Here is an 18,229-nt window from a genome sequence, read left to right as displayed (position 1 = left end):
GAACCTGACAAGGAAGCTTGTTGGTCTAGGGGTATGATTCTCGCTTTGGGTGCGAGAGGTCCCGGGTTCAAATCCCAGACAAGCCCAATGATTGCGTTTTGTTATCGACATATATTTTCTATGAGTTTGATGAAAATATGAACAAAAACTGTTCTCAGAGGCAGATACGAGTATTTCATCGATCCTGAAAACTAAAAAGCATTGATGGAATAAAACCAATGCAGGGTAAAGTCAAATAGCCAAACTAACGGTATGGGCTCAGGGTCTGTTAAATACAATAATTAGTAAGTAAGCGATATTGCTGTTAAACAAGTGCTCCGTGACATAAAAACTAGTTTCTGACTTTGACCCAAAAACTGTCGAACAGGGCATGCTCAAAGGGAGGAATATCAGTATGGGCGGCAATCTAACATTTTGAAATGCCATCAATTAAAGTAGAATTTGTAAATTAGAAACAACTTTCGATAATGGAAAGTTTTTGAGGGGAATAACCCTGCATTAAAAAATGTTTGCATAACCGAAAAATGTTTTTGGCGAATCGAAAATTTAGAAGAACCTAACAAGGAGGCTTGTTGGTCTAGGGGTATGATTCTCGCTTTGGGTGCGAGAGGTCCCGGGTTCAAATCCCGGACAAGCCCAGCGACTGCATTTTGTTATCGACCTACATTTTTGATGAGTTTGATGAAAATATGATCAAAAAGTGTTATCAGAAGCAGACACGCGCATTCCATCGATCATGAAAACTAAGAAGCACTGATGGAACAAAACCACTTCAGGGTAAAGTCAAATAGCCAAAATAATGGTATGTGCTCAGGGTCTGTTAAATACAATAATTAGTAAGTAAACGATATTGCTGTTAAACCAGTGCTCTGTGACATAAAAACTAGTTTCTGACTTTAACCGAAAAACTGTCGAACAGGGCATGCTCAAAAGGAGGAATATCAGTATGAGCAGCAACCTAACATTTTGAAATGCTAACACTGAAAGTAGAATTCGTAAATTAGAAACAATTTTCGATTATGGAAAATTTTTGAGTGGAATAACCCTGCATTAAAAAATGTTTGCATAACCGAAAAATGTTTTTGGCGAATCGAAAATTTAGAAGAACCTAACAAGGAGGCTTGCTGGTCTAGGGGTATGATTCTCGCTTTGGGTGCGAGAGGTCCCGGGTTCAAATCCCGGACAAGCCCAATGGTTGAGTTTTATTTTCTACTGGACTAATGCCTGGCATTGCACGATAATACGTGCTCAATAATATTCTCAAGTGTTTTAAATGTCATTAACCCTAAAGACTTAGCCCCAAGAATGTATTTTAATTGATGTAGTGAATATGATCACAATCATTCACCACTATGGTCAGCTGAACGATCGTAGTCCAATAGTTTAGATCGCTGTCATTCTGACTTGGAGGTCTGAAATCAGACCATCTGCAAATCTACGTAATGCTATAATTTAATCGCTTGAATTGGAAGCATGAGCCGACGGACCAACAAACAAAGGACAAACATTGCGAGTTATAGTTTATATTTATATATGATGTTGCTGACAACATAATCCAACAAGTTAGCATAAGCAGATACAAGGCGTGCGACCAACATGAAATCGAAAATGTTTTTAAAAAAAACAATTTCATAGTGAAATCGATTCGTCTAAAACATGGGAAAGGGCTCAAGCTATATTCCATATAATATACTAGTAAAGGAACGATATAGCTATTAAACCTATTTCAGATGACATGAAAACTGGTTTCAGATACTCAAACATCTTGGCATTCCATATATGGCGGGTTTGAAGTTAAACATGGCGAACTAAAAAGTTGGGAGTTGGCTTGTTGGTCTGGAGTATGATTCTCGCATAGGGTGCGAGAGGTCGTGGGTCCAAATCCCGGACAAGCCCAATGATTGCGTTTTGTTATCGACTTATAGTTTCTATGAGTTTATGAAAATATGATCAAAAAGTGTTATCAGAGGCAGACACGCGCATTCCATCGATCATGAAAACTAAAAAGCACTGATGGAACAAAACCACTTCAGGGTAAAGTCAAATAGCCAAAATAAAGGTATGGGCTCAGGGTCTGTTAATTACAATAATTAGTAAGTAAGCGATATTGCTGTTAAACAAGTGCTCCATGACAACAAAATTAGTTTCTGACTTTAACCAAAAAACTGTCGAACAGGGCGTGCTCAAAAGGAGGAATATCAGTATGGGTGGCAACCTAACATTTTAAAATGCTAGCACTGAAAGTAGAATTCGTAAATTAGAAACAACTTTCGATGATGGAATGTTTTTGAGTGGAATAACCCTGCATTAAAAAATTTTTGCATCACCGAAAAATGTTTTTGGCGATCCGAAAATTTAGAAGAACATAACAAGGAGGCTTGTTGGTCTAGGGGTATGATTCTCGCTTTGGGTGCAAGAGGTCCTGGGTTCAAATCCCGGACAAGCCCAATGGTTGAGTTTTATTTTCTACTAGACTAATGCCTGGCATTGCACGATAATACGTGCTCAATAATATTCTCAAGTGTTTTAAATGTCATTAACCCTAAAGACTTAGCCCCAAGAATGTATTTTAATTGATGTAGTGAATATGATCACAATCATTCACCACTATGGTCAGCTGAACGATCGTAGTCCAATAGTTTAGTTCGTTGTCATTCAGACCTGGAGGTCTGAAATCAGACCATCTGCAAATCTACGTAATGCTATAATTTAATCGCTTGAATTGGAAACATGAGCCGACGGTCCAACAAACAAAGGACAAACATTGCGAGTTATAGTTTATATTTATATATGATGTTGCTGACAACATAATCCAACAAGTTAGCATAAGCAGATACAAGGCGTGCGACCAACATGAAATCGAAAATGTTTTTAAAAAAAACATCTTCATAGTGAAATCGATTGGTCTGAAACATGGGAAAGGGCTCAAGCTATATTCCATATAATATACTAGTAAAGGAACGATATAGCTATTAAACCTATTTCAGATGACATGAAAATTGGTTTCAGATACTCAAACATCTTGGCATTCCATATATGGCGGGTTTGGATTTAAACATGGCGAACTAAAAAGTTGGGAGTTGGCTTGTTGGTCTGGAGTATGATTCTCGCATAGGGTGCGAGAGGTCGCGGGTCCAAATCCCGGACAAGCCCAATGATTGCGTTTGTTATCGACTTATAGTTTCTATGAGTTTATGAAAATATGATCAAAAAGTGTTATCAGAGGCAGACACGCGCATTCCATCGATCATGAAAACTAAAAAGCACTGATGGAACAAAACCACTTCAGAGTAAAGTCAAATAGCCAAAATAAAGGTATGGGCTCAGGGTCTGTTAAATACAATAATTAGTAAGTAAACGATATTGCTGTTAAACCAGTGCTCTGTGACATAAAAACTAGTTTCTGACTTTAACCCAAAAACTGTCGAACAGGGCATGCTCAAAAGGAGGAATATCAGTATGAGCGGCAACCTAACATTTTGAAATGCTAACACTGAAAGTAGAATTCGTAAATTAGAAACAATTTTCGATAATGGAAAATTTTTGAGTGGAACAACCCTGCATTAAAAAATGTTTGCATAACCGAAAAAAATTTTTGGCGAATCGAAAATTTAGAAGAACCTGACAAGGAGGCTTGTTGGTCTAGGGGTATGATTCTCGCTTTGGGTGCGAGAGGTCCTGGGTTCAAATCCCGGATAAGCCCAATGATTGCGTTTTGTTATCGACATATATTTTCTATGAGTTTGATGAGAATATGAACAAAAACTGTTATCAGAGGCAGATACGAGTATTCCATCGATCATGAAAACTAAAAAGAGTATTCCATCGATCATGAAAACTGAAAAGCGTTGATGGAATAACACCAATTCAGGGTAAAGTCAAATAGCCAACATAATTGTTTGTGCTCAGGGTCTGTTAATCACTATCAATAGTAAGTGAACAATGTTGCTGTTAAACAAGGGCTCCGTGACATAAAAACTAGTTTCTGACTTTAACCCAAAAACTGTCGATCAGGGCATGCTCAAAGGGAGGAATATCAGTATGGGCGGCAATCTAACATTTTGAAATGCCATCAATGAAAGTAGAACTCGTAAATTAAAAACAACTTTCGATAATGGAAATATTTTGAGTAGAATAACCCTGCATTAAAAAATGTTTGCATAACCGAAAAATGTTTTTGGCGAATCGAAAATTTAGAAGAACCTGACAAGGAGGCTTGTTGGTCTAGGGGTATGACTCCCGCTTTGGGTGCGGGAGGTCCCGGGTTCAAATCCCGGACAAGCCCAATGGTTGAGTTTTATTTTTTACTAGACTAATGCCTGGCATTGCACGATAATACGTGCTCAATAATATTTTCAAGTGTTTTAAATGTCATTAACCCTAAAGACTTAGCCCCAAGAATGTATTTTAATTGATGTAGTGAATATGATCACAATCATTCACCACTATGGTCAGCTGAACGATCGTAGTCCAATAGTTTAGATCGCTGTCCTTCAGACCTGGAGTTCTAAAATCAGACCATCTGCAAATTTACCTAATGCTATAACTTAATCGTTTGAATTGGAAACATGAGCCGATGGACCAACAAACAAAGACAAACATTGCGAGTTCCAGTTTATATTCGTATATAATGTTGCTGACAACATAATCCAACAAGTTAGCATAAGCAGATACAAGGCGTGCGACCAACATGAAATCGAAAATGTTTTTAAAAAAAACAATTTCATAGTGAAATCGATTTGTCTAAAACATGGGAAAGGGCTCAAGCTATATTCCATATAATATACTAGTAAAGGAACGATATAGCTATTAAACCTATTTCAGATGACATGAAAATTTGTTTCATATACTCAAACATCTTGGCATTCCATATATGGCGGGTTTGGATTTAAACATGGCGAACTAAAAAGTTGGGAGTTGGCTTGTTGGTCTGGAGTATGATTCTCGCATAGGGTGCGAGAGGTCGTGGGTCCAAATCTCGGACAAGCCCAATGATTGCGTTTTGTTATCGACTTATAGTTTCTATGAGTTTATGAAAATATGATCATAAAAGTGTTATCAGAGGCAGACACGCGTATTCCATCGATCATGAAAACTAAAAAGCACTGATGGAACAAAACCACTTCAGAGTAAAGTCAAATAGCCAAAATAATGGTATGTGCTCAGAGTCTGTTAAATACAATAATTAGTAAGTAAACGATATTGCTGTTAAACCAGTGTTCTGTGACATAAAAACTAGTTTCTGACTTTAACCGAAAAACTGTCGAACAGGGCATGCTCAAAAGGAGGAATGTCAGTATGAGCGGCAACCTAACATTTTGAAATGCTAACACTGAAAGTAGAATTCGTAAATTAGAAACAAATTTCGATAATGGAAAATTTTTGAGTGGAATAAATCTGCATTAAAAAATGTTTGCATAATCGAAAAAATTTTTTGGCGAATCGAAAATTTAGAAGAACCTAACAAGGAGGCTTGTTGGTCTAGGGGTATGATTCTCGCTTTGGGTGCGAGAGGTCCCGGGTTCAAATCCCGGACAAGCCCAATGGTTGAGTTTTATTTTCTACTAGACTAATGCCTGGCATTGCACGATAATACGTGCTCAATAATATTCTCAAGTGTTTTAAATGTCATTAACCTTAAAGACTTAGCCCCAAGACTGTATTTTAATTGATGTAGTGAATATGATCACAATCATTCACCACTATGGTCAGCTGAACGATCGTAGTCCAATAGTTTAGATCGCTGTCATTCAGACCTGGAGGTCTGAAATCAGACCATCTGCAAATCTACGTAATGCTATAATTTAATCGCTTGAATTGGAAACATGAGCCGACGGACCAACAAACAAAGGACAAACATTGCGAGTTATAGTTTATATTTATATATGATGTTGTTGACAACATAATCCAACAAGTTAGCATAGGCAGATACAAGGCGTGCGACCAACATGAAATCGAAAATGTTTTTAAAAAAAACAATTTCATAGTGAAATCGATTGGTCTAAAACATGGGAAAGGGCTCAAGCTATATTCCATATAATATACTAGTAAAGGAACGATATAGCTATTAAACCTATTTCAGATGACATGAAAATTGGTTTCAGATACTCAAACATCTTGGCATTCCATATATGGCGGGTTTGGATTTAAACATGGCGAACTAAAAAGTTGGGAGTTGGCTTGTTGGTCTGGAGTATGATTCTCGCATAGGGTGCGAGAGGTCGTGGGTCCAAATCCCGGACAAGCCCAATGATTGCGTTTTGTTATCGGCCTACATTTTTGATGAGTTTATGAACATATGATCAAAAAGTGTTATCAGAAGCAGACACGCGCATTCCATCGATCATGAAAACTAAAAAGCACTGATGGAACAAAACCACTTCAGGGTAAAGTCAAATAGCCAAAATAATGGTATGTGCTCAGGGTCTGTTAAATACAATAATTAGTAAGTAAACAATATTGCTGTTAAACAAATGCTCCGTGACATAAAAACTAGTTTCTGACTTTAACCGAAAAACTGTCGAACAGGGCATGCTCAAAAGGAGGAATATCAGTATGAGCGGCAACCTAACATTTTGAAATGCTAACACTGAAAGTAGAATTCGTAAATTAGAAACAATTTTCGATAATGGAAAATTTTTGAGTGGAATAACCGTGCATTAAAAAATGTTTGCATAACTGAAAAATGTTTTTGGCGATCCAAAAATTTAGAAGAACCTAACAAGGAGGCTTGTTGGTCTAGGGGTATGATTCTCGCTTTGGGTGCGAGAGGTCCCGGGTTCAAATCCCGGACAAGCCCAAAGGTTGCATTTTGTTATCGACCTACATTTTTGATGAGTTTATGAACATATGATCAAAAAGTGTTATCAGAGGCAGACACGCGCATTCCATCGATCATGAAAACTAAAAAGCACTGATGGAACAAAACCACTTCAGGGTAAAGTCAAATAGCCAAAATAAAGGTATGGGCTCAGGGTCTATTAAATACAATAATTAGTAAGTAAACGATATTGCTGTTAAACCAGTGCTCCGTGACATAAAACTAGTTTCTGACTTTAACCCAAAAACTGTCGAACAGGGCATGCTCAAAAGGAGGAATATCAGTATGAGCGGCAACCTAACATTTTGAAATGCTAACACTGAAAGTAGAATTCGTAAATTAGAAACAATTTTCGATAATGGAAAACTTTTAAGTGGAATAACCGGGCATTAAAAAATGTTTGCATAACTGAAAAATGTTTTTGGCGATCCGAAAATTTAGAAGAACCTAACGAGGAGGCTTGTTGGTCTAGGGGTATGATTCTCGCTTTGGGTGCGAGAGGTCCCGGGTTCAAATCCCGGACAAGCCCAATGGTTGAGTTTTGTTTTCTACTGGACTAATGCCTGGCATTGAACGGGTAGTAAATTAATTACCAAATTAATTTGAGTAAGTCACCTATTATGTTAGTATTCTAAATCATTACTAGAACGATAGCCGCATTTGGGGCTAGCTTTATATTTGTTAAGTGTAGCGATAATGCATGCTCAATAATATTCTCAAGCGCTTCAAGCGTGTGTAACCCAAAAGACTTAGCCCCAAGAATGTACTTTAATTGATGTAATGAATATGATCACAATCATTCACCACTATGGTCGGTTGAACGATCGTAGTCCAATAGTTTAGATCGCTGTCATTCTGACCTGGAGGTCTGAAATCAGACCATCTGCAAATCTACGTAATGCTATAATTTATTCGCTTGAATTGGAAACATGAGCCGACAGACCAACAAACAAAGGACAAACATTGCGAGTTATAGTTTATATTTATATATGATGTTGCTGACAACATAATCCAACAAGTTAGCATAGGCAGATACAAGGCGTGCGACCAACATGAAATCGAAAATGTTTAAAAAAAAACCATTTCATAGTGAAATCGATTGGTCTAAAACATGGGAAATGGCTCATGCTATATTCCATATAATATACTAGTAAATGAACGATATAGCTATTGAACCTATTTCAGATGACATGAAAACTGGTTTCAGATGTTCAAACTTTTTGGCATGACATTTATGGGGATTTAAACGTTAACAAGGCGAAGTAAATAGTAGGAAGTTGGCTTGTTGGTCTAAGGGAATGATTCTCGCTTAGGGTGCGAGAGGTCCCGGGTTCAAATCCCGGACAAGCCCAACGATTGCATTTTGTTATCGACCTACATTTGCGATGAGTTTATGAACATATGATCAAAAAGTGTTATCAGAAGCAGACACGCGCATTCCATCGATCATGAAAACTAAAAAGCACTGATGGAACAAAACCACTTCAGGGTAAAGTCAAATAGCCAAAATAATGGTATGTGCTCAGGGTCTATTAAATACAATAATTAGTAAGTAAACGATATTGCTGTTAAACCTGCGCTCTGTGACATAAAAACTAGTTTCTGACTTTAACCCAAAAACTGTCGAACAGGGCATGCTCAAAAGGAGGAATATCAGTATGAGCGGCAACCTAACATTTTGAAATGCTAACACTGAAAGTAGAATTCGTAAATTAGAAACAATTTTCGATAATGGAAAACTTTTAAGTGGAATAACCGGGCATTAAAAAATGTTTGCATAACTGAAAAATGTTTTTGGCGATCCGAAAATTTAGAAGAACCTAACGAGGAGGCTTGTTGGTCTAGGGGTATGATTCTCGCTTTGGGTGCGAGAGGTCCCGGGTTCAAATCCCGGACAAGCCCAATGGTTGAGTTTTGTTTTCTACTGGACTAATGCCTGGCATTGAACGGGTAGTAAATTAATTACCAAATTAATTTGAGTAAGTCACCTATTATGTTAGTATTCTAAATCATTACTAGAACGATAGCCGCATTTGGGGCTAGCTTTATATTTGTTAAGTGTAGCGATAATGCATGCTCAATAATATTCTCAAGCGCTTCAAGCGTGTGTAACCCAAAAGACTTAGCCCCAAGAATGTACTTTAATTGATGTAATGAATATGATCACAATCATTCACCACTATGGTCGGTTGAACGATCGTAGTCCAATAGTTTAGATCGCTGTCATTCTGACCTGGAGGTCTGAAATCAGACCATCTGCAAATCTACGTAATGCTATAATTTATTCGCTTGAATTGGAAACATGAGCCGACAGACCAACAAACAAAGGACAAACATTGCGAGTTATAGTTTATATTTATATATGATGTTGCTGACAACATAATCCAACAAGTTAGCATAGGCAGATACAAGGCGTGCGACCAACATGAAATCGAAAATGTTTAAAAAAAAAACCATTTCATAGTGAAATCGATTGGTCTAAAACATGGGAAATGGCTCATGCTATATTCCATATAATATACTAGTAAATGAACGATATAGCTATTGAACCTATTTCAGATGACATGAAAACTGGTTTCAGATGTTCAAACTTTTTGGCATGACATTTATGGGGATTTAAACGTTAACAAGGCGAAGTAAATAGTAGGAAGTTGGCTTGTTGGTCTAAGGGAATGATTCTCGCTTAGGGTGCGAGAGGTCCCGGGTTCAAATCCCGGACAAGCCCAACGATTGCATTTTGTTATCGACCTACATTTGCGATGAGTTTATGAACATATGATCAAAAAGTGTTATCAGAGGCAGACACGCGTATTTCATCGATCATGAAAACTAAAAAGCGTTGATGGAACAAAACCACTTCAGGGTAAAGTCAAATAGCCAAAATAAAGGTATGGGCTCAGGGTCTGTTAAATACAATAATTAGTAAGTAAACAATATTGCTGTTAAACCAGTGCTCTGTGACATAAAAACTAGTTTCTGACTTTAACCGAAAAACTGTCGAACAGGGCATGCTCAAAAGGAGGAATATCAGTATGAGCGGCAACCTAACATTTTGAAATGCTAACACTGAAAGTAGAATTCGTAAATTAGAAACAATTTTCGATAATGGAAAACTTTTAAGTGGAATAACCGGGCATTAAAAAATGTTTGCATAACTGAAAAATGTTTTTGGCGATCCGAAAATTTAGAAGAACCTAACGAGGAGGCTTGTTGGTCTAGGGGTATGATTCTCGCTTTGGGTGCGAGAGGTCCCGGGTTCAAATCCCGGACAAGCCCAATGGTTGAGTTTTGTTTTCTACTGGACTAATGCCTGGCATTGAACGGGTAGTAAATTAATTACCAAATTAATTTGAGTAAGTCACCTATTATGTTAGTATTCTAAATCATTACTAGAACGATAGCCGCATTTGGGGCTAGCTTTATATTTGTTAAGTGTAGCGATAATGCATGCTCAATAATATTCTCAAGCGCTTCAAGCGTGTGTAACCCTAAAGACTTAGCCCCAAGAATGTACTTTAATTGATGTAATGAATATGATCACAATCATTCACCACTATGGTCGGTTGAACGATCGTAGTCCAATAGTTTAGATCGCTGTCATTCTGACCTGGAAGTCTGAAATCAGACCATCTGCAAATATACGTAATGCTATAATTTAATCGCTTGAATTGGAAACATGAGCCGACAGACCAACAAACAAAAGACAAACATTGCGAGTTATAGTTTATATTTATATATGAAGTTGCTGACAACATAATCCAACAAGTTAGCATAGGCAGATACAAGGCATGCGACCAACATGAAATCGAAAATGTTTTAAAAAAAAACCATTTCATAGTGAAATCGATTGGTCTAAAACATGGGAAAGGGCTCATGCTATATTCCATATAATATACTAGTAAATGAACGATATAGCTATTAAACCTATTTCAGATGACATGAAAACTGGTTTCAGATGTTCAAACTTTTTGGCATGCCATTTATGGGGATTTAAACGTTAACAAGGCGAAATAAATTGTAGGAAGTTGGCTTGTTGGTCTAGGGGAATGATTCTCGCTTAGGGTGCGAGAGGTCCCGGGTTCAAATCCCGGACAAGCCCAATGGTTGAGTTTTATTTTCTACTAGACTAATGCCTGGCATTGCACGATAATACGTGCTCAATAATATTCTCAAGTGTTTTAAATGTCATTAACCTTAAAGACTTAGCCCCAAGACTGTATTTTAATTGATGTAGTGAATATGATCACAATCATTCACCACTATGGTCAGCTGAACGATCGTAGTCCAATAGTTTAGATCGCTGTCATTCAGACCTGGAGGTCTGAAATCAGACCATCTGCAAATCTACGTAATGCTATAATTTAATCGCTTGAATTGGAAACATGAGCCGACGGACCAACAAACAAAGGACAAACATTGCGAGTTATAGTTTATATTTATATATGATGTTGTTGACAACATAATCCAACAAGTTAGCATAGGCAAATACAAGGCGTGCGACCAACATGAAATCGAAAATGTTTTTAAAAAAAACAATTTCATAGTGAAATCGATTGGTCTAAAACATGGGAAAGGGCTCAAGCTATATTCCATATAATATACTAGTAAAGGAACGATATAGCTATTAAACCTATTTCAGATGACATGAAAATTGGTTTCAGATACTCAAACATCTTGGCATTCCATATATGGCGGGTTTGGATTTAAACATGGCGAACTAAAAAGTTGGGAGTTGGCTTGTTGGTCTGGAGTATGATTCTCGCATAGGGTGCGAGAGGTCCCGGGTTCAAATCCCGGACAAGCCCAACGATTGCGTTTTGTTATCGACCTACATTTTTGATGAGTTTATGAACATATGATCAAAAAGTGTTATCAGAAGCAGACACGCGCATTCCATCGATCATGAAAACTAAGAAGCACTGATGGAACAAAACCACTTCAGGGTAAAGTCAAATAGCCAAAATAATGGTATGTGCTCAGGGTCTGTTAATTACAATTATTAGTAAGTAAACGATATTGCTGTTAAACCAGTGCTCTGTGACATAAAAACTAGTTTCTGACTTTAACCGAAAAACTGTCGAACAGGGCATGCTCAAAAGGAGGAATATCAGTATGAGCGGCAACCTAACATTTTGAAATGCTAACACTGAAAGTAGAATTCGTAAATTAGAAACAATTTTCGATAATGGAAAACTTTTAAGTGGAATAACCGGGCATTAAAAAATGTTTGCATAACTGAAAAATGTTTTTGGCGATCCGAAAATTTAGAAGAACCTAACGAGGAGGCTTGTTGGTCTAGGGGTATGATTCTCGCTTTGGGTGCGAGAGGTCCCGGGTTCAAATCCCGGACAAGCCCAATGGTTGAGTTTTGTTTTCTACTGGACTAATGCCTGGCATTGAACGAGTAGTAAATTAATTACCAAATTAATTTGAGTAAGTCACCTATTATGTTAGTATTCTAAATCATTACTAAAACGATAGCCGCATTTGGGGCTAGCTTTATATTTGTTAAGTGTAGCGATAATGCATGCTCAATAATATTCTCAAGCGCTTCAAGCGTGTGTAACCCTAAAGACTTAGCCCCAAGAATGTACTTTAATTGATGTAATGAATATGATCACAATCATTCACCACTATGGTCGGTTGAACGATCGTAGTCCAATAGTTTAGATCGCTGTCATTCTGACCTGGAGGTCTGAAATCAGACCATCTGCAAATATACGTAATGCTATAATTTAATCGCTTGAATTGGAAACATGAGCCGACAGACCAACAAACAAAAGACAAACATTGCGAGTTATAGTTTATATTTATATATGAAGTTGCTGACAACATAATCCAACAAGTTAGCATAGGCAGATACAAGGCGTGCGACCAACATGAAATCGAAAATGTTTTAAAAAAAAACCATTTCATAGTGAAATCGATTGGTCTAAAACATGGGAAAGGGCTCATGCTATATTCCATATAATATACTAGTAAATGAACGATATAGCTATTAAACCTATTTCAGATGACATGAAAACTGGTTTCAGATGTTCAAACTTTTTGGCATGCCATTTATGGGGATTTAAACGTTAACAAGGCGAAATAAATTGTAGGAAGTTGGCTTGTTGGTCTAGGGGAATGATTCTCGCTTAGGGTGCGAGAGGTCCCGGGTTCAAATCCCGGACAAGCCCAACGATTGCATTTTGTTATCGGCCTACATTTTTGATGAGTTTATGAACATATGATCAAAAAGTGTTATCAGAGGCAGACACGCGTATTTCATCGATCATGAAAACTAAAAAGCACTGATGGAACAAAACCACTTCAGAGTAAAGTCAAATAGCCAAAATAATGGTATGTGCTCAGGGTCTGTTAAATACAATAATTAGTAAGTAAACAATATTGCTGTTAAACAAGTGCTCCGTGACATAAAAACTAGTTTCTGACTTTAACCCAAAAACTGTCGAACAGGGCATGCTCAAAAGGAGGAATATCAGTATGAGCGGCAACCTAACAATTTGAAATGCTAACACTGAAAGTAGAATTCGTAAATTAGAAACAAATTTCGATAATGGAAAATTTTTGAGTGGAATAAATCTGCATTAAAAAATGTTTGCATAATCGAAAAATTTTTTTGGCGAATCGAAAATTTAGAAGAACCTAACAAGGAGGCTTGTTGGTCTAGGGGTATGATTCTCGCTTTGGGTGCGAGAGGTCCCGGGTTCAAATCCCGGACAAGCCCAATGGTTGAGTTTTATTTTCTACTAGACTAATGCCTGGCATTGCACGATAATACGTGCTCAATAATATTCTCAAGTGTTTTAAATGTCATTAACCCTAAAGACTTAGCCCCAAGACTGTATTTTAATTGATGTAGTGAATATGATCACAATCATTCACCACTATGGTCAGCTGAACGATCGTAGTCCAATAGTTTAGATCGCTGTCATTCAGACCTGGAGGTCTGAAATCAGACCATCTGCAAATCTACGTAATGCTATAATTTAATCGCTTGAATTGGAAACATGAGCCGACGGACCAACAAACAAAGGACAAACATTGCGAGTTATAGTTTATATTTATATATGATGTTGTTGACAACATAATCCAACAAGTTAGCATAGGCAGATACAAGGCGTGCGACCAACATGAAATCGAAAATGTTTTTAAAAAAAACAATTTCATAGTGAAATCGATTGGTCTAAAACATGGGAAAGGGCTCAAGCTATATTCCATATAATATACTAGTAAAGGAACGATATAGCTATTAAACCTATTTCAGATGACATGAAAATTGGTTTCAGATACTCAAACATCTTGGCATTCCATATATGGCGGGTTTGGATTTAAACATGGCGAACTAAAAAGTTGGGAGTTGGCTTGTTGGTCTGGAGTATGATTCTCGCATAGGGTGCGAGAGGTCGTGGGTCCAAATCCCGGACAAGCCCAATGATTGCGTTTTGTTATCGACTTATAGTTTCTATGAGTTTATGAAAATATGATCAAAAAGTGTTATCAGAGGCAGACACGAGTATTTCATCGATCATGAAAACTAAAAAGCGTTGATGGAACAAAACCACTTCAGGGTAAAGTCAAATAGCCAAAATAAAGGTATGGGCTCAGGGTCTGTTAAATACAATAATTAGTAAGTAAGCGATATTACTGTTAAACAAGTGCTCCGTGACATAAAAACTAGTTTCTGACTTTAACCGAAAAACTGTCGAACAGGGCATGCTCAAAAGGAGGAATATCAGTATGAGCGGCAACCTAACATTTTGAAATGCTAACACTGAAAGTAGAATTCGTAAATTAGAAACAACTTTCGATAATGGAAAGTTTTGGAAAATGTTTGCATAACTGAAAAATGTTTGCATAACTGAAAAATGTTTTGGGCGATCCGAAAATTTAGAAGAACCTAACAAGGAGGCTTGTTGGTCTAGGGGTATGATTCTCGCTTTGGGTGCGAGAGGTCCTGGGTTCAAATCCCGGACAAGCCCAATGGTTGAGTTTTATTTTCTACTAGACTAATGCCTGGCATTGCACGATAATACGTGCTCAATAATATTCTCAAGTGTTTTAAATGTCATTAACCCTAAAGACTTAGCCCCAAGAATGTATTTTAATTGATGTAGTGAATATGATCACAATCATTCACCACTATGGTCAGCTGAACGATCGTAGTCCAATAGTTTAGATCGCTGTCATTCAGACCTGGAGGTCTGAAATCAGACCATCTGCAAATCTACGTAATGCTATAAGTTAATCGCTTGAATTGGAAACATGAGCCGACGGACCAACAAACAAAGGACAAACATTGCGAGTTATAGTTTATATTTATATATGAAGTTGCTGACAACATAATCCAACACGTTAGCATAGGCAGATACAAGGCGTGCGACCAACATGAAATCGAAAATGTTTTAAAAAAAAACCATTTCATAGTGAAATCGATTGGTCTAAAACATGGGAAAGGGCTCAAGCTATATTCTATATAATATACTAGTAAAGGAACGATATAGCTATTAAACCTACTTCAGATGACATGAAAACTGGTTTCAGATACTCAAACATCTTGGCATTCCATATATGGCGGGTTTGGATTTAAACATGGCGAACTAAAAAGTTGAGAGTTGGCTTGTTGGTTTGGGGGTATGATTCTCGCATAGGGTGCGAGAGGTCGTGGGCTCAAATCCCGGACAAGCCCAATGATTGCGTTTTGTTATCGACTTATAGTTTCTATGAGTTTGATGAACATATGATCAAAAAGTGTTATCAGAGGCAGACACGCGCATTCCATCGATCATGAAAACTAAAAAGCACTGATGGAACAAAACCACTTCAGGGTAAAGTCAAATAGCCAAAATAATGGTATGTGCTCAGGGTCTGTTAAATACAATAATTAGTAAGTAAACGATATTGCTGTTAAACAAGTGCTCCGTGACATAAAAACTAGTTCCTGACTTTAACCCAAAAACTGTCGAACAGGGCATGCTCAAAGGGAGGAATATCAGTATGGGTGGCAACCTAACATTTTGAATTGCCAACACTAAAAATACAATTCGTAAAATAGAAACAACTTTCGATGATGGAAACTTTTTGAGTGGAATAACCCTGCATTAAAAAATGTTTGTATCACGGAAAAATGTTTCTAGCAATCCGAAAATTTCGAAGAAACTAACAAGGAGGCTTGTTTGTCTAGGGTATGATTCTCGCTTAGGGTGCGAGAGGTCCCGGGTTCAAATCCCGGACAAGACCAATGGTTGAGTTTTGTTTTCTACTGGGCTAACGCCTGGCATTGCACGGGTAGTAAAATAATTACCAAATGAATTTGAGTAAGTCACCTATTATGTTAGTATTCTAAATCATTACTAAAACGATAGCCGCAGTTGGGGCTAGCTTTATATTTGATACGCGTAGCGATAATGCGTGCTCAATATTATTCTCAAGCGCTTTTAGTGTGTGTAACTGTAATATGTTGGTTCTAAGTTGCTCAAGTAAGGAATATTGCTTGGAGAATTGAAACGCAGTTTATTGTTCGCGGGTCTAGACCAGAAGAGAAAGTTTCAGTACAAGACACGTAGTTATAAACTAAGCTGATAAAGCAAAGCTGATAAAGCTAACACACAGTATAATACAAAGCTGATAAAGCTAACTCATAATATTATAATTAGAGCCACGTGATTAGTAGAGTTAGAAGACGCGGATGCATAGAATATACATAGAATGTTACATCCTTTCCCTAGTCGCGATATCGAACTGGTTTAACAACTGCACGTCCTGATCTAGTCTCTGTCACAGGAGTGTCAGTTGCGGCGGTGGAGTCGGCAGGTGTCGAGCGAGCTGGCGGGTCACCTGGCTTGTCATCTGAGGTGGTAGACATGGTAGGTTGTGGCTTAACCACAGTATCAGCGAGATCAGGAGTCGGTACGTGTAGCAGGTGGCGACGGTTACGTCTGTATGTTTTGCCGTTCTGCTGCACAACATACGATCGGGGGTTGGCTGTTCCGACAATAGTGGCGGTGGTGTCACAGAAGCCTTTGTCGGTCTGCATACGCACGGTATCACCTGGTGTGATTGTCGGGAGTGTAACAGCAGAGTGATCAGCGTATGATTTCTGACGAGCACGCTCTTGTGACAGCTTATGTTGTACTGCCTCAGAGTCCATGATTGTAGGTCGTAGGAGCGTCTAGGCTGTCGGTATCGGTGTGCGAGTTCGGCGAGATATGTTTCTACGAGCTGGCAGCTGGCCCATATCCTTTCTCGGTGTGTTGCGTTGGTTAAGTAGAGCCCTGTAGATGTCTCCACCCACCTTGAACGTCTTCTCAAGCAGGCGTTTGGCTGTCTGAACAGATTTCTCTGCCAGAACATTGCTGGATGCGTGGTAGGAGATAGATTTTACGTGTTCGATATTCCACGCTCGCATGAACTTTCTGAACTCCTCTGAGCTGTACGGCTGACCACAATCTGATATTAGAGTCACTGGTCTACCAAATCTTGCAAAATGGGCTTTCAGTTTCTTAATCACAGTTGCTGCAGAGGTGTCACGAAGTGTGTTGATTTCATACCAGCCTGAGTATGAGTCTACAGTCACCAAATACGTAATCGATCTCCAGTAGAACATGTCAGTGGCTACGATGCTCCACGGTTGCGACGGTACAGGATACAATAGTAACGGTTCTCTTGGCTGGTGATTTCTGGATATCTGGCATATACTGCAGAGAGCTAGTGCTTTGTCGATGTCACTACTCTTGCCTTGCCAGAATACAATGTCGTTGGCACGTCGCTTGGTTGCTTTGATGCCAATATGTCCTCGATGGAGCTGCTGGATATACTCGTCTTTAAGTGATTGAGGTACGATAGCACGCTCACCTCTGTAGACTACACCATTCTCAACAGCGAGTTCATCACGAAATGCAAAATACGGCTTGATATCTTCGGCTACACTGGCCTCTTTTCTGGGCCATCCAGCCAGTATGAGTTCACTTATCTTACTGAGTACGGGATCACTGGTTGTGGCTTGCTGTAGCTTGAGATACTTCTGGTCGGTCATCGGTGTTACGGCGAGTACGTCAAAGTCTATGTGTTCGTTATTGTCATTGTCCGGCAGATAGGCGCGAGACATTGTATCAGCGAGGTATAGTGTCTTGCCCTTCTTGTATATGATGTTTAGACGTTATGGCTCAGCTGTAGTTACATGCTCTGAAGTCTCTTAGGCGCTGCGGATAATGGCTTAATCATAATCGATACGAGCGGCTGATGGTCGGTTTCTACGGTAAAGTCTCTGAATACATAGTCTCTGAATCGGTTGCAGGCGAATCTTACGGCCAGCAGTTCTTTTTCTATCTGAGAGTAGCGTTTCTCGGTATCCGTCATAGCTCGAGAAGCGAAACTGAAGACTCTGTTGTCCTGAAGACAGGCTGC

General features: G+C 38.5%; 18 non-coding genes across 18 annotated transcripts; all 18 read left to right on the top strand.

Annotated features, from left to right (window-relative positions):
- Positions 1-14: 14 nt before the first annotated feature.
- On the top strand, positions 15-86 carry Trnap-ugg (transfer RNA proline (anticodon UGG)). The gene has a single exon. It is a non-coding gene; the product is annotated as a tRNA-Pro (tRNA).
- Positions 87-566: 480 nt separating this feature from the next.
- Positions 567-638, top strand: Trnap-ugg (transfer RNA proline (anticodon UGG)). Its single transcript has one exon. It is a non-coding gene; the product is annotated as a tRNA-Pro (tRNA).
- A 480-nt stretch (positions 639-1,118) lies between these two features.
- On the top strand, positions 1,119-1,190 carry Trnap-ugg (transfer RNA proline (anticodon UGG)). Its single transcript has one exon. It is a non-coding gene; the product is annotated as a tRNA-Pro (tRNA).
- A 1,185-nt stretch (positions 1,191-2,375) lies between these two features.
- Positions 2,376-2,447, top strand: Trnap-ugg (transfer RNA proline (anticodon UGG)). Its single transcript has one exon. It is a non-coding gene; the product is annotated as a tRNA-Pro (tRNA).
- Positions 2,448-3,631: 1,184 nt separating this feature from the next.
- Trnap-ugg (transfer RNA proline (anticodon UGG)) lies at positions 3,632-3,703 on the top strand. The gene has a single exon. It is a non-coding gene; the product is annotated as a tRNA-Pro (tRNA).
- Positions 3,704-4,213: 510 nt separating this feature from the next.
- Trnap-ugg (transfer RNA proline (anticodon UGG)) lies at positions 4,214-4,285 on the top strand. The gene has a single exon. It is a non-coding gene; the product is annotated as a tRNA-Pro (tRNA).
- Positions 4,286-5,470: 1,185 nt separating this feature from the next.
- Positions 5,471-5,542, top strand: Trnap-ugg (transfer RNA proline (anticodon UGG)). Its single transcript has one exon. It is a non-coding gene; the product is annotated as a tRNA-Pro (tRNA).
- A 1,185-nt stretch (positions 5,543-6,727) lies between these two features.
- On the top strand, positions 6,728-6,799 carry Trnap-ugg (transfer RNA proline (anticodon UGG)). The gene has a single exon. It is a non-coding gene; the product is annotated as a tRNA-Pro (tRNA).
- Positions 6,800-7,277: 478 nt separating this feature from the next.
- Trnap-ugg (transfer RNA proline (anticodon UGG)) lies at positions 7,278-7,349 on the top strand. The gene has a single exon. It is a non-coding gene; the product is annotated as a tRNA-Pro (tRNA).
- A 750-nt stretch (positions 7,350-8,099) lies between these two features.
- On the top strand, positions 8,100-8,171 carry Trnap-agg (transfer RNA proline (anticodon AGG)). Its single transcript has one exon. It is a non-coding gene; the product is annotated as a tRNA-Pro (tRNA).
- A 479-nt stretch (positions 8,172-8,650) lies between these two features.
- On the top strand, positions 8,651-8,722 carry Trnap-ugg (transfer RNA proline (anticodon UGG)). The gene has a single exon. It is a non-coding gene; the product is annotated as a tRNA-Pro (tRNA).
- A 751-nt stretch (positions 8,723-9,473) lies between these two features.
- On the top strand, positions 9,474-9,545 carry Trnap-agg (transfer RNA proline (anticodon AGG)). The gene has a single exon. It is a non-coding gene; the product is annotated as a tRNA-Pro (tRNA).
- Positions 9,546-10,024: 479 nt separating this feature from the next.
- On the top strand, positions 10,025-10,096 carry Trnap-ugg (transfer RNA proline (anticodon UGG)). Its single transcript has one exon. It is a non-coding gene; the product is annotated as a tRNA-Pro (tRNA).
- Positions 10,097-10,847: 751 nt separating this feature from the next.
- Positions 10,848-10,919, top strand: Trnap-agg (transfer RNA proline (anticodon AGG)). The gene has a single exon. It is a non-coding gene; the product is annotated as a tRNA-Pro (tRNA).
- Positions 10,920-12,104: 1,185 nt separating this feature from the next.
- On the top strand, positions 12,105-12,176 carry Trnap-ugg (transfer RNA proline (anticodon UGG)). The gene has a single exon. It is a non-coding gene; the product is annotated as a tRNA-Pro (tRNA).
- A 751-nt stretch (positions 12,177-12,927) lies between these two features.
- Positions 12,928-12,999, top strand: Trnap-agg (transfer RNA proline (anticodon AGG)). Its single transcript has one exon. It is a non-coding gene; the product is annotated as a tRNA-Pro (tRNA).
- A 479-nt stretch (positions 13,000-13,478) lies between these two features.
- Trnap-ugg (transfer RNA proline (anticodon UGG)) lies at positions 13,479-13,550 on the top strand. The gene has a single exon. It is a non-coding gene; the product is annotated as a tRNA-Pro (tRNA).
- A 1,183-nt stretch (positions 13,551-14,733) lies between these two features.
- Positions 14,734-14,805, top strand: Trnap-ugg (transfer RNA proline (anticodon UGG)). Its single transcript has one exon. It is a non-coding gene; the product is annotated as a tRNA-Pro (tRNA).
- Positions 14,806-18,229: the final 3,424 nt, after the last annotated feature.

This window comes from Watersipora subatra, chromosome 1 (assembly GCF_963576615.1).
Source record: "Watersipora subatra chromosome 1, tzWatSuba1.1, whole genome shotgun sequence".
Classification (NCBI taxonomy): Eukaryota; Metazoa; Bryozoa; class Gymnolaemata; order Cheilostomatida; family Watersiporidae; genus Watersipora; species Watersipora subatra.
This window is presented reverse-complemented; position numbering and strand designations above follow the sequence as displayed.